Here is a 13989-nt window from a genome sequence, read left to right as displayed (position 1 = left end):
CCGACCTCCTAGTGCCTGGTGTTTAACAAGTTGTGGTGGAAAACACATGAGACCTGAGGAAAACGAACCCAACAACGGGCCACAATACGTCGACAACGTACCTGGAGTTGAAATCGAGCCGTCAGTGGCGCGAAGTTCCGCCAACAGTGCTCCAAAAATGAGGAACACGAAAAACACCTGTCTGAAAACAGCCATGTTGGAGGTGCGCCAGCCTAATCATCAGTCACGCGTTTTTTTATGCATGAATACGAGAAGGGAAGTGAAACGAGTGGGCGGAAGGGGGCAGGGGTTAGTCCATGCTTGATACCCATTGTACAATGTTTTCTGTTACGTAGCTGTATCATAGTCGTAACTTTCGTACGTCTTACATTGCATTAACCGTTAATAGTTGACTGATGCAGCACATGTTATGGATTGTGTAATGAGCTACGAATACGTTTACTTGTTGCTTCTCTGAATTATGAAAACACTAGGTGTTACCCCTGTCGGGTTACCAGACTAATTAGCTTCGCGTCACGTTGTGCGTATTCTCGAGAACAAATTGAAATACTTGCATTTACTGACAGGCAGGTCATGAATTATGCACCAGTACCTGGTGTGGCACGCGACAGACACAAAAGATACCAGGACAGTCCTGTGGTATCATGGAATTGTAGTATCCAATGTAATCTTCAAGCATGATCCTATGGTGGCAAGGCGGTAACCATTGGCCAAAAGAGTGCCCATTAGTCACTCCCTTGGCCAATGGTACAGCCTTTCTATCATAGGATCTGCTTGGAGATTATAACACTGCACGAAAACTCGGATTTACCTATTGCAGTGAATACCAGTAAACTTGGGTGGTGTTTACTTTGTTTTCTAATAATAAACCTCTACTGGACTTTACAATAGTAGTCAATAAAAGTCAAGTACCATGATTCCGGAATTAACAAGGGTTGAGCCAACTTTTCGTGCATTGGTTGTGAGTATTGTCGAGAACAAAATACTTGCATTTACTGGCAGACAGGTTATGAATTACTGTTGTGGCACGCGACAGATGTACAGGACAGTCCTGTGGTATCATATGGTGCATGGAATTGTAGTATCCTATGTAATCTCCAAGCACGATCCTATGGTGGCAAGGCTGTAACCATTGGCGAAAGGAGTGGCTATATGGCCACTCCTATGGCCAATGGTTACACCCTTGCCAACATAGGATCTGCTTGGATACTACTTAGTATATCCGATGGGCATCTTTCCAACTCATTACCAATGTAAAGTTCTATTATTGTGGAAGGTGTCTTCATTCTGGTTCTTTAAGAGTAAAACAGACCGATGCCTGGTTAGCATGAAGTTAAAATGGGACGCTAAGAGGAATGACATGAAGTTTTCTAAGGCCCATGAAGTTTTTACTTTAATGTGTAAAAATGCTGCCCCAACGGCTGACTAAGCTATGGGAGAGCGTGAGTGAGTTAAAGTGACGTTGGTTATACCGGTAAACCAGAGCATGTAGTGCGGCAAAAGAAATCAATTGTGTCTTTTTCAGGGAATTGGTATGGCAAATTGCAGCCGTTTATTGAATTACCTGTACTAATGCTGTTAAAACAATAACGGACCAACATATCTCAATCACATTTTGTTATATGTACCCAAAATACCTTATATCCCTCTAGATAAAGGGTGTTCGTGGTTGAATTTCGAGGCTTCAGAAACATTTGCGGTGGACGATGGAGGGTCCCGACTCGTCGTACTCTTGCTTGCTGATCCACATCTGTTGGAAGGTGGACAGGGAGGCCAGGATGGACCCGCCGATCCACACGGAGTACTTCCTCTCGGGAGGAGCGATGATCTTGATCTTCATGGTTGGAGGAGCAAGGGCGCTGATCTCCTTCTGCATGCGGTCTGCGATGCCTAATCAAGACACAAAACAAAACATAGTTACTCACCAGAATCACCTCTGCTACTGTCAGCATCATGTGCAAAAGTGCCACCGTCATCGGTGCCGGCCACGTACCAAAGATCAAGATATAGTATTACTATTAATCTCCAAGCAGATCTTGAAGTGGCTGCAAAGACAGTGTCGAATTGGTCAGAGAGTGCAAGCAGTATCCATTTGCCAGACAATATCCAATACGTCGTTTTGGACACTGTCTGGCAAATGGATCGGGATACTGCCTGGCCAATTTAATACTGGCATTGCCAAATGATCTGCTTGGAGACTATAACAATTGTATTTAACTCCAGGAATAACAGTGTCGTGATTTAGTTTGCCATGACTGCCTCTTACCAGGAAACATGGTTGTACCGCCGGACAGGACGGCGTTGGCGTACAAGTCCTTACGGATGTCGATATCACACTTCATGACTGAATTGTAGGTAGTCTCGTGAACTCCATTCTGTTCCATTCCTGAAGAATAAAGAAAGTTCCCAAAATGTTAGGCTTTTGTATTGGACACAAATTCCTTAATGAGATTTTTAAAATAGCAAAACAAAAATCAACGCCAATTGGCTGTCATTAACCTGTACGTATAGTTTGGTCATAATCGTTTGATATCAACAGGAACGGATAACGTATTTCTCATTGAGTGTCTTTTAAAACGTCAAAACTACAAAAGGTATGTAGTGCATAACGGCATACTTGGCATCACAAGTCAGTGAGCAAAAGACATTTGTCTGAAGACTGAACCGGCAGAATGTCTGAAACCCAATACTCATGACTAGCCAACTAGTGATTGTTCTCAACAACTTCAATTCAAATGTCTAGAACGTTACCGAGGAAGGACGGCTGGAAAAGGGCCTCAGGGCAGCGGAACCTCTCGTTCCCGATGGTGATGACCTGACCATCAGGCAGCTCGTAGCTCTTCTCCAGGCTGGAACTCCGGGCAGCAGATTCCATCTCCTGTTCGAAGTCCAGGGCGACGTAGGCCAGCTTCTCCTTGATGTCACGAACGATTTCTCTCTCGGCTGTGATCATGTGTGAAAATCGGTAGCTTTTAGTATTTCTACATCACACACACACATATCAAGAAGCAGCCCGGGACAGACTAAGAGGAACTTATTTGTTGCTGCCCTACATTGAGACACTAAGGAATACGGGATATTGCACACAAAACTGCTGTAGAGCGATTGGTAGGTCATCTATGTGTAGCATGATATAGCATTAGTCTGCTGACAAAATCAAGTGAACACACCTGTGGTGGTAAAAGAGTACCCCCTCTCAGTCAAGATCTTCATCATGTAGTCTGTCAGGTCCCTTCCTGCCAAGTCCATTCGAAGAATGGCATGTGGGAGAGCGTAGCCTTCATAGATGGGCACCGTGTGGGACACACCATCCCCGGAGTCCAGCACGATCCCAGTCGTCCGACCGGAGGCGTACAGGGACAGAACGGCCTGGATGGCCACGTACATGGCCGGGCTGTTGAAGGTCTCGAACATGATCTGAAAATAGAGATGTCGAAACTTGATGTTGACGGTTTGTGTATGCAGTACAGTTCAAAGTGGGCCTGTTTGCTGCCATTTTGCTTCAACAAGGAAACCAATATGCACCTAATATGGGTCTATATATATTACCAATAAGTTGGCCAAAAGAAACCGCACACCAACCTGTGTCATCTTCTCCCTGTTAGCCTTGGGGTTGAGCGGAGCTTCAGTGAGAAGCACAGGATGCTCCTCGGGAGCGACACGCAGCTCGTTGTAGAAGGTGTGGTGCCAGATCTTCTCCATGTCGTCCCAGTTGGTGACGATGCCGTGTTCGATCGGATATTTCAAGGTCAAGATGCCCCTCTTGCTCTGAGCCTCGTCACCGACATAGCTGTCCTTCTGGCCCATACCGACCATCACACCCTGGAGGTTAGAGGAAGAAATTGGTAAAATGTTACTTGGGTTATGGTCGTGTTGAAATACTAGTACACTGATTTCAATGGAAGATGAACAATTAGAATGGCACGTGCATATATTCTGGTGTTTATAGACAAATTAACCTGATGGCGTGGCCTGCCCACGATGGACGGGAAGACGGCCCTCGGGGCATCATCCCCAGCGAAGCCGGCCTTACACATCCCGGACCCGTTGTCCACAACCAGAGCAGCAACATCTTCGTCACACATGGTGTTTGATTACTTGTCAAAACCTGTAAAACCAGAGACGTTGGGTTTATGTTGGCATTAGGACACTGTACTCATTTGTAAGTTCCAAGATAACTACAACCAAGTCTACGACGTATTTAAGAATACCTATTATATTAAGTTGTCCCAGCACCTGCCATGTGGGTGTGCCATCGACAATTACACCGAATGTCCCAGTGGTGGCCACGCCCCCTCTAGACAACTTGCATAACCTGGTTAAATGTAGTTACTAGTTGACCCGTTGTACTTTGTGCACCTCTTGACATAACGTAGACGATACAATCTATTACACTCATATTAAACCAAGTGAACAGGGAAATTTGGGAATTTGGTTGAAGTATTACATTATTTATCTAGCATAACAAAGTTTGCCTACGTTCAAGACAAAGAGAGACTGCCAATCTGATACAGTTGTATTTCGATCTACATAATGTTTAGTGACAATTCCCAAGTGCCATTTAATTGTATCAATTAAAAGGGGCGTTTCTTTTTGGCGTTTTCCAGTCCAGTGGGAGTATGGTAGCTGTCCCATAATCTTATGATTTCCAAACCAAAAGTCACGTTGTCTAACACGAAGTTCAGAACTCCATCAATCGTGCAAACGAGCAATTCTAGTAGCTTGATACGCCGATATCGTAGCAATAGGTTTGTAGCCGATAGTACCAAGGTGATTCAACTCTCATTGATAGTACCAAGGACATTATACACAGATATAATGTCCTTGATAGTACCAAATTAGCAGGTTAGTTTCTACAGCTGGGACGGCGCTATGTGAGGAACGCCCTCGTGAATGCATTCAATGGAGGGGGGGAGGGAGTAAAGGAAAAACAACCTGGTACATCGCGGTCGCGGCGTTGCACAAGCCAGGACTGCACATTACAAGTGAGACTGCAACATGATTATCCATGTTGTCATTCTTTAACTAACACAAATAACCGCATCTCGAGAGCTAGAGAACACCGACCTTTTTAAAAGAGTACACCATGCACGCGGTATCTAGTACACTCAACGTGAAGTAAAGCTGACGAAATAGCTACAATTTTACTGTGCCAAGCTAGCTAACCATCGTGCAACACGTATGATCTTTTACGGAACGATTCACCGTGAAAATACTAAAAGTCTTACCTGGATATCGAGTGAGTTGCCGAGGAGAGTTGGCGGAGGCACCTGTAGCTTGTGATGTCGTGCAGGTAATGAAGTGGGGACACCAGAAATATGCCCATATATAGGCAAGAATGTCGATGCATGAAATTTCAATGAGAATGTGAGTCTACCCTAGGGGACGTGTTATCTTGTGTTCGAACAGCGTCAAACAGCCAATAGGCAGAAAGCTTACCATATATGGTATAATGGTCAAACTTGCTGGGCCACTCTGAGGACATGTGGCCAGATAATTACAGTTAATCGGTCCCTGACAAAAGATTTTTTTTAATGTCAAACTACCTTGTTTCTCTGAGAGGACTATTTCTATGTCTGAGAAAACCACAATATACTTTTGAATGCAAAGGCACTGCCAGGTAAGATACATATTTAAGCTTACACGTTTATGTTACTATTTCTAACGTCAGACGCTGGTGTTTTCATCAACAAGGGCGGACACAGTTTATTTCGACCATCTAGCATGATAAGCATATCTGGAAACTAGATCAACGATGTGGGGCAGGCACCTGTTCCCTTGGCACCTGTTACTTTGTCAGAAGTGTAGATAATGTTGTCTTCTGTCGAAGTGGGGCCCACCAGGAATATACCCATACATAGCCAAGAATGTCGATGCATATGATTTCAATGAGATTGTGAAGCTACCCCAGGGACGTGTTATCTTGTGTCGGACAGTGTCTAACAGCAAATAGACAGAAAGTTTACAATATATGGTATGATGGCCCAACTAAAGAGTCAAGGGACATCTTTCTAAATCATTACCAATGTAAAGTTCTATTATTGTGGAAGATGTCTTCAGTCTGGTTCTTTAAAAACAGATTGATGCCTGGTTAGCATGAAGTTAAAAGGGATTCTAAGAGAAATATCATCATGATGAAGCTTTCTAACGCCCAAGAAGGATTTACTTTGATGTGTAAAGATGACGTTGGTTATTGGTATATCAGTAAATCAGAGAATGTAGTGCGACAAAAAAATCCTGACTTTTTCAGAGAATGGGTATGGCATATTGCAGCCGTTTATTTCGTTACCTGTACTAATGCTGTTAAAACAATTACATGCCACCTTTAACTTGAAACAACCTTGGAAACATATCTCAATCACATTTTACTAAATGTACCCAAAAATCTCTTATATCCCTATAGATAAAAGGTGTTCATGGTTGAAGGTTTAGAAGCATTTGCGGTGGACGATGGAGGGTCCCGACTCGTCGTACTCTTGCTTGCTGATCCACATCTGTTGGAAGGTGGACAGGGAGGCCAGGATGGACCCGCCGATCCACACGGAGTACTTCCTCTCGGGAGGAGCGATGATCTTGATCTTCATGGTTGGGGGAGCCAGGGCGGTGATCTCCTTCTGCATGCGGTCCGCTATGCCTGTTCAAGACACAAAAAATTCAGGGCTCATTACAATCACCACTGTTATAGTGCCAACGTCGTTCCTATCATCAAGTATCAACATAGTAGGATAATCCTAATCTCCAAGCAGATTCTGTGGGGCAAGGGGAGTCTAGCCTGTATCCATTGGTTTCCTGGACTTCCGTTTCTCTCCAGAATCTGCCTGGAGATTATATTTAAGTTTATCATGACTGTATCTTACCAGGAAACATGGTTGCACCGCCGGACAGGACTGTGTTGGCGTACAGGTCCTTACGGATGTCGATATCACACTTCATGACTGAATTGAAGGTAGCCTCGTGAATCCCTGTCTGCTCCATTCCTGAAAATAATTGAGAACGACGTGCATCATGTGTCAAATAACTTGATGATAATATCCATAAAATGATTTGGATGGGAAGAAATGTAAAAAGAAATGCCTAGGTTGTTGAGAAATTTACCGAGGAACGAAGGCTGGAAGAGTGCCTCGGGTGCACGGAACCTCTCGTTCCCGATGGTGATGACCTGACCATCAGGCAGCTCGTAGCTCTTCTCCAGGCTGGAGCTGGAGGCAGCAGTTTCCATCTCGGCCTCAAAGTCCAGGGCGACGTAGGACAGCTTCTCCTTGACGTCACGAACGATTTCTCTCTCGGCTGTGTGGGAACACGGCACATTGTAGTCAGTGGGGTTTGCGATGAACATCTTATATTCTTTTACTCTGAGCAATGACGAACAATCATCAGCTATATAATGATAACCAAAGTGAAACACGGCACGTTTTGTTGGAAACCCACTCATAATTGGCCATGGCTACTGACGAGCAATGTAGGACCCATTCTCTCTCTTTTCTGGGCGACACGTACATGCCTCTGGTAAATGTGAAGCCAATTCTGGTATATATATATATCAAAGAAACATTTACTAAAACACAGTGAACACACCTGTGGTGGTGAAAGAGTACCCCCTCTCAGTCAGGATCTTCATCATGTAGTCTGTCAGGTCCCTTCCTGCCAGGTCAATACGGAGAATGGCATGTGGGAGAGCGTAGCCTTCATAGATGGGCACCGTGTGGGACACACCATCCCCGGAGTCCAGCACGATCCCAGTCGTCCGACCGGAGGCGTACAGGGACAGAACGGCCTGGATGGCCACGTACATGGCCGGACTGTTGAAGGTCTCGAACATGATCTGAAAATGGAGATGTCGAAACTTGATGTTGACGGTACGTGTATGCAGTACAGTTCATTGTGAGCCAGTTGCTGCCATTTTGCTTCAATAAGGAAACCAATATGCACCTAATATGCATATGAGCCTATGTTACCAATAACTTTCCCAAAAGAGACCGCAGACCAACCTGTGTCATCTTCTCCCTGTTAGCCTTGGGGTTGAGCGGAGCTTCAGTGAGAAGCACAGGATGCTCCTCGGGAGCGACACGCAGCTCGTTGTAGAAGGTGTGGTGCCAGATCTTCTCCATGTCGTCCCAGTTGGTGACGATGCCGTGTTCGATCGGATACTTCAAGGTCAAGATGCCCCTCTTGCTCTGGGCCTCGTCACCGACATAGCTGTCCTTCTGGCCCATACCGACCATCACACCCTATAAGAATTAAAAGTGAAGAAGTTTTAACAGTTTTGGGTATGGTTATGTAGAAGTACTGTATGTGAATGTGTGCATTCGGATGCACAAACACGACCAGTCATACAAAAATGAAAACAGTACAATTGTAAGTCATACCTGATGTCGTGGCCTGCCCACGATGGACGGGAAGACGGCCCTCGGGGCATCATCCCCAGCGAAGCCGGCCTTACACATCCCGGACCCGTTGTCCACGACCAGAGCAGCAACGTCGTCTTCAGCCATAGTGTCTGGTTATGTTCGTAAACCTATAACAAATGTATGAAGGGATCTGGTTAGTGGCAAGCAGACGCCATGTTATCAATAAGTGACTATTTTAAAAATCTGAGAGAATAGTATACTAGTAGGTAGTGTAACCTCACAGAAATGTCTTTTCTATCCAGACGTTTCTTATTCAGAATCATGCAGTGTTTGTCAAGGTTATCCTGGCTTTAAGGTATATTTGTTTGGACGTCCTAGTCCCTCTCATTGGCCTTGGAACTTTCTCCTTTGAATGAATATGATTTTGGAGGTCACAAAAGCGGCATGCCACGCCCCCTAGACCTTTTGCAAAAACGGGAAGCATTGTTTCCGAGAAAGCGTGTACAGAATTCTACAACGTTTCCGCCTTTCCATGAAACTACATGAGTCATCAACAGCTAGCTATAGAAAAAAAATGGTTACTCAATATTCAAATTTGCCATGATCTGAAGAATTTCAATCGTTTTCTTGGAAATCTTCAGAAGTAATTCTGACCTTCTCTTCTTTTGCCCTGAAGCTACATGAGTCATGAAGACAAGAAAAAGCACGTTACTCCTTCACACTCCTCGTAGACTGAAGAATTTCCTTCAAACTGAGCATTTAATGGGGCTGGTTTTGGTTCTTAGTGCAAAGAAAACATTTATCTTATAAACCACTAGATGCTTTATACTTGAGCTTTTAATTATAAGTAGTTAAATGACATTGCTTCTGCGATAAATGGCACTGTCTCCGCAAAAAGGTCGAGATAATTTTGGCTGTTGCCGGGGTTAAGTGCTAGGTACTGTATTACAACTGCTAAGCCACGACTTCATGTATATTATTTTGAACATTTAGAACATATGTAACATGTAAAAATATATCTTAGTCATTGCAACCAAATTACATGCATTCTTGTGTATAATTATGCTGTTAGTTCATTGTGGTTGATGGTGGCCTTGACAAAAAATATCTAGGAAATCGATCTAAGCATTCTCTATTCACTGTTAGGGCAGGTTGAAGATAAAAAAAATCAACAGGAAGTGATAGTAACTTGTATCTGAAGGTGGATAAAATCGTAAATTGGCTATCTTGTGATAAAACACATGGGGACTTTGAGTCTATATTTGAAAGGGAAGGTTTGTGGCGGCACTATGAAAAGTTTCAGTCAACTGTATTGTTTTAAAAGAAAAGGCGAACATGCATGGGCCTACAAAGGGAGCTATAAGCCGCTAGTAATACCGAAGAGGTTACTAGTATAATATTAGCTGTCTGAGAATACGTGCAACATGTCCAATGACCTCAAGTTCAGTTCACAACATATCTAAGATCTGGGGGGCACTATCAACTACAAGTGTGTCTATATATAATAGCACCAAGTCATACCCCTGTTGTAAACAATACATTAAAATTGGTAATTTACCGGTACGTACCTGGGGAATTGAAGGTGTTCACGTGGAGTTGTCGGCACAGACTGTAGCTCGTGACCGATGTAATCTCGTGTCAAAGTGGATGTGAGAAGAGCATGTATATGTCCATATATGGTCAAGACAGTGCAGACGGACACTTTGCATAAGAATGCATTTAAGGCAGCCTTCGGGACATCTTCAGGGGTGCCTTAAATGCAGTGCAACAGCCAATCAACGCAATATGACCATATATGGTGTAGTGGTTAAACTTGTTGAACAACTCTGCAGATATGCAGACCGTTGGTTCTGCCTCATCGGCTGTTAACAAAAGACTAGTCTTTTAAAAACCGCTTACCGGCCGTCCCCGATCCAAATCACTTTTCGCATGATTTCTTTTAGTACTAAGAGGTTTCCCAAAAACGGCCGTTGAAGCTAGGGCATTATATATAATGTCCTTGATAAATGAATGTATGTAAGGTATGTTAGTTACTTGCTTGCTTGTTTTCGTTTAATTGTGAGGAAGGTCTCGTATAGACCAAATTGGTCTCTGCCTTCCCCCAGCACACTCTTCTTGTGTATTTTACTTTGTATTGGTTTTTATCATTTACGTGCGAAATAAAGAATAAAAATGTAATTGACAACTGATTCCAACATTATACCAAGGTAAAGCATGTTCTTCTCTGTAAATAGGGGATCAGACTCTTAGAAAAGATTCAGACCCTTGTAAGTATTGAGAGATAGAGACGGATGCATCAAACGTACACAAAGTGTTTATACATTATACGTTGTTGAAGGTTAATCATCCAGGATAAAGATAAAGAGATAAAACCGTTGAATCTTTTCGAACTGGGTAAATTGACATTTTAATACGTAAACGTTTCAAGTACCATCCGGTACCCTTCATCAGTACATTGTTTTTACGTATTAGAATTTCAATTTATCCAGTTCGAAAAGATTCAACGGCTTTATCTCTTTGTTTCTTACATTCTGTTTTTTCACCTGTAACATGCCTGATATCATAGGGTATCGGTTAATGATCCAAGTCATTCAAGTCAAGAAAAGTGAAAGATTGACCAACCATAATAAGAAGTTTAACAGGATAGAGTACAAGTCATCCACTTTTCAAAGTATTTCTACAGAGTAGATTTATTATAGGTCTTCTCAAGCAGTACATTCAGGTATTCCTCAGATAGCCTGTCGCCACATGAAAACTGTGATTCACATTTTTACGGCTAAGTTCAAGAAAATGCTGTTGCCACTATCTCTACTCTTGAATTACACGCTCATTGCCGACATGTTCAATGTGTAACAACAGGGTCATATTGTACATGTAATTGTGACTATTCAGAATGCAACATTTGGGTCATTTAAGATGATATAGAAGTTGATGCTAGAGCCCCCAAGTCACTATTAATAGAAAAGGGTTACTAATAGAAAAGGGCAATTATATTTAGAGTGACTTGCTATAGATACAGGAAGAGAGGAAATGCTACAATCTACACTTTAGCTATCTAGAACTAAAGCAAGTGTGAGGCTGGCATGATGGGGTGATGGCAACTTTAGAAACATTTGCGGTGGACGATGGAGGGTCCCGACTCGTCGTACTCTTGCTTGCTGATCCACATCTGTTGGAAGGTGGACAGGGAGGCCAGGATGGACCCGCCAATCCACACGGAGTACTTCCTCTCGGGAGGAGCGATGATCTTGATCTTCATGGTTGGGGGAGCCAGGGCACCGATCTCCTTCTGCATGCGGTCTGCTATGCCTAATCAAGACACAAAAAAATACAGGTACTCCTTAGAATCACCACTGGTGATTAATCAATCATCATACTTGTCATCATCAAATGATAGCCAACAATGGCAACACTGTCTCCATCGACAAATGAATCAACGATTAATTGTTTTTTTATCTACCTGGAAACATGGTTGTCCCCCCTGACAGAACAGTGTTGGCGTATAGGTCCTTACGGATGTCGATATCACACTTGCCAATGGAGTTGTAGGTAGCCTCGTGAATTCCCACTTGTTCCATTCCTGGCAAGAGAAAAATCGTGCTACTTTTGATCCTTTTGCAAATCATTGGTAGGACGCCACAAGTTGTGCAATACTGACAGAGGACGAGATATTACGAGGTTCATACTAGCAGTGTGTACTTACTAATATATTGATCATTTTCTTGTCAACATGTTGAAACTAGAAAGTACTTGTAAGTTGATAACTTTATGTTTAATTTCAGAAAGTACAGTCTATGAAAAAGCATTGTGATGTTAGATAAGATTGTCTGGGATGTTACCGATGAAGGAAGGCTGGAAGAGCGTCTCAGGTGCCCGGAACCTCTCGTTCCCGATGGTGATGACCTGACCATCAGGCAGCTCGTAGCTCTTCTCCAGGCTGGAACTCTGGGCAGCAGTTTCCATCTCCGCCTCAAAGTCCAGGGCGACGTAGCACAGCTTCTCCTTGATGTCACGAACGATCTCTCTCTCGGCTAAACAAAGAGCACAGATTGCACAGAGAGAGGTTTTGGGTTGAATAAATCCCCTGTTGAATAAATCCCACACTTCAGTGTGGTGTACTACGTATACGTTGCACACGAGATGGAAGGATGCCTACTACTACTATTTCTTCCACTACCATTACAACTATTACTACTGCCACCACCACTACTACTACTACTAGACACTTCCAGACAGTACGACTACTACTAGTAGTAGTAGTAGTAGTAGTAGTAGTAGTAGTAGTAATAGTAGCAGCACCTGAGCGATACGTACAACATATACCACCGGTCAGTGTAAAGCCAATTCTGAAATATCAAAGAAACATCTACTAAAACACAGTGAACACACCTGTGGTGGTGAAAGAGTACCCCCTCTCAGTCAGGATCTTCATCATGTAGTCTGTCAGGTCCCTTCCTGCCAGGTCAATACGGAGAATGGCGTGTGGGAGGGCGTAGCCTTCATAGATGGGCACCGTGTGGGACACACCATCCCCGGAGTCCAGCACGATCCCAGTCGTCCGACCGGAGGCGTACAGGGACAGAACGGCCTGGATGGCCACGTACATGGCCGGGCTGTTGAAGGTCTCGAACATGATCTGAAAATGGAGATGTTGACGGTTGATGTTGACGGTTTGTGTATGCAGTACAGTTCAAAGTGGGTCTGTTTGCTGCCATTTTGCTTCAACAAGGAAACCAATATGCACCTAATATGGGTCTATATATATTACCAATAACTTGGCCAAAAGAGACCGCACACCAACCTGTGTCATCTTCTCCCTGTTAGCCTTGGGGTTGAGCGGAGCTTCAGTGAGAAGCACAGGATGCTCCTCGGGAGCGACACGCAGCTCGTTGTAGAAGGTGTGGTGCCAGATCTTCTCCATGTCGTCCCAGTTGGTGACGATGCCGTGTTCGATGGGGTATTTCAAGGTCAAGATGCCCCTCTTGCTCTGGGCTTCGTCCCCGACATAGCTGTCCTTCTGACCCATACCGACCATCACACCCTGGAGGTTAAATGTGAAGACATTTTAAAGGTTTTAGACATTGCTATGTGAAAGTACTGTGTGTACACAGAATATGCACATCTTGATGCACAAGCACAACCAGACAAACTAAAATAAAAATAGCATAATTGTAATTGTAAGTCATACCTGATGTCGTGGCCTGCCCACGATGGACGGGAAGACGGCCCTCGGGGCATCATCCCCAGCGAAGCCGGCCTTACACATCCCAGACCCGTTGTCCACAACCAAAGCAACAACATCGTCTTCAGCCATGGTGTCTAGTTATGTTTTTAAAACCTGTAAATGTATGAAGGGATCTGGTTTAGTGGCAAGCAGACGCCATAGTGACTGTTTCAAAACATAGTATACTAGTAGGTAGTGTTACCTCATAGAAAGGCCCTTTCTATCCAGACATTTCTTTTTCAGAATCAGGCAGTTTTTGTCGAGGTTATCATAGTTTTTATGGCATATTTCAATTTGCGTGGAGGCCTTCTCGTTGGCCTTGGAACCTTCTCCCTGAATAAATATGTCTGCAGCCATGGTGTTTAATTTTTCCTCGATTTCTTTCAAAGCATGTGAATTAAAATCGTTACACATTAA

The 13989-nt window shown here is 43.7% G+C and overlaps 1 protein-coding gene and 2 pseudogenes across 3 annotated transcripts in view; all 3 read right to left on the bottom strand.

Annotated features, from left to right (window-relative positions):
• Positions 1 to 286, bottom strand: part of LOC109478757 — a 6459-nt gene extending 6173 nt beyond the window's left edge. The window contains exon 1 of the mRNA XM_019780504.1: positions 102 to 286. The gene's annotated coding sequence lies outside the window, so the exon portion shown is untranslated. The remainder of the gene's footprint in view (positions 1 to 101) is intronic.
• Positions 1 to 5347, bottom strand: part of LOC109478660 — an 8537-nt pseudogene extending 3190 nt beyond the window's left edge. Inside the window, exons 1-7 of the transcript XR_002140751.1 lie at positions 5229 to 5347; positions 3960 to 4108; positions 3583 to 3822; positions 3171 to 3417; positions 2752 to 2943; positions 2267 to 2386; positions 1693 to 1890 (exon numbers count right to left, since the gene is read on the bottom strand). The product of XR_002140751.1 is annotated as an actin, non-muscle 6.2-like (transcript). The remainder of the gene's footprint in view (positions 1 to 1692; positions 1891 to 2266; positions 2387 to 2751; positions 2944 to 3170; positions 3418 to 3582; positions 3823 to 3959; positions 4109 to 5228) is intronic.
• An 884-nt stretch (positions 5348 to 6231) lies between these two features.
• Positions 6232 to 13699, bottom strand: LOC109478759 (annotated as a pseudogene). The gene is made up of 12 exons (XR_002140757.1): positions 13537 to 13699; positions 13150 to 13389; positions 12738 to 12984; positions 12188 to 12379; positions 11809 to 11928; positions 11460 to 11657; positions 8367 to 8515; positions 7989 to 8228; positions 7576 to 7822; positions 7096 to 7287; positions 6858 to 6977; positions 6232 to 6634 (listed from the first exon to the last, which is right to left on the bottom strand). The product of XR_002140757.1 is annotated as an uncharacterized LOC109478759 (transcript).
• Positions 13700 to 13989: the final 290 nt, after the last annotated feature.

This window comes from Branchiostoma belcheri, unplaced genomic scaffold (genome assembly GCF_001625305.1).
Source record: "Branchiostoma belcheri isolate BF01 breed outbred unplaced genomic scaffold, Haploidv18h27 scaffold45, whole genome shotgun sequence".
Taxonomy (NCBI): Eukaryota; Metazoa; Chordata; class Leptocardii; order Amphioxiformes; family Branchiostomatidae; genus Branchiostoma; species Branchiostoma belcheri.
Note: the sequence above shows the minus strand (reverse complement) of the source record. Positions and strands in the feature narration are given on the sequence as shown.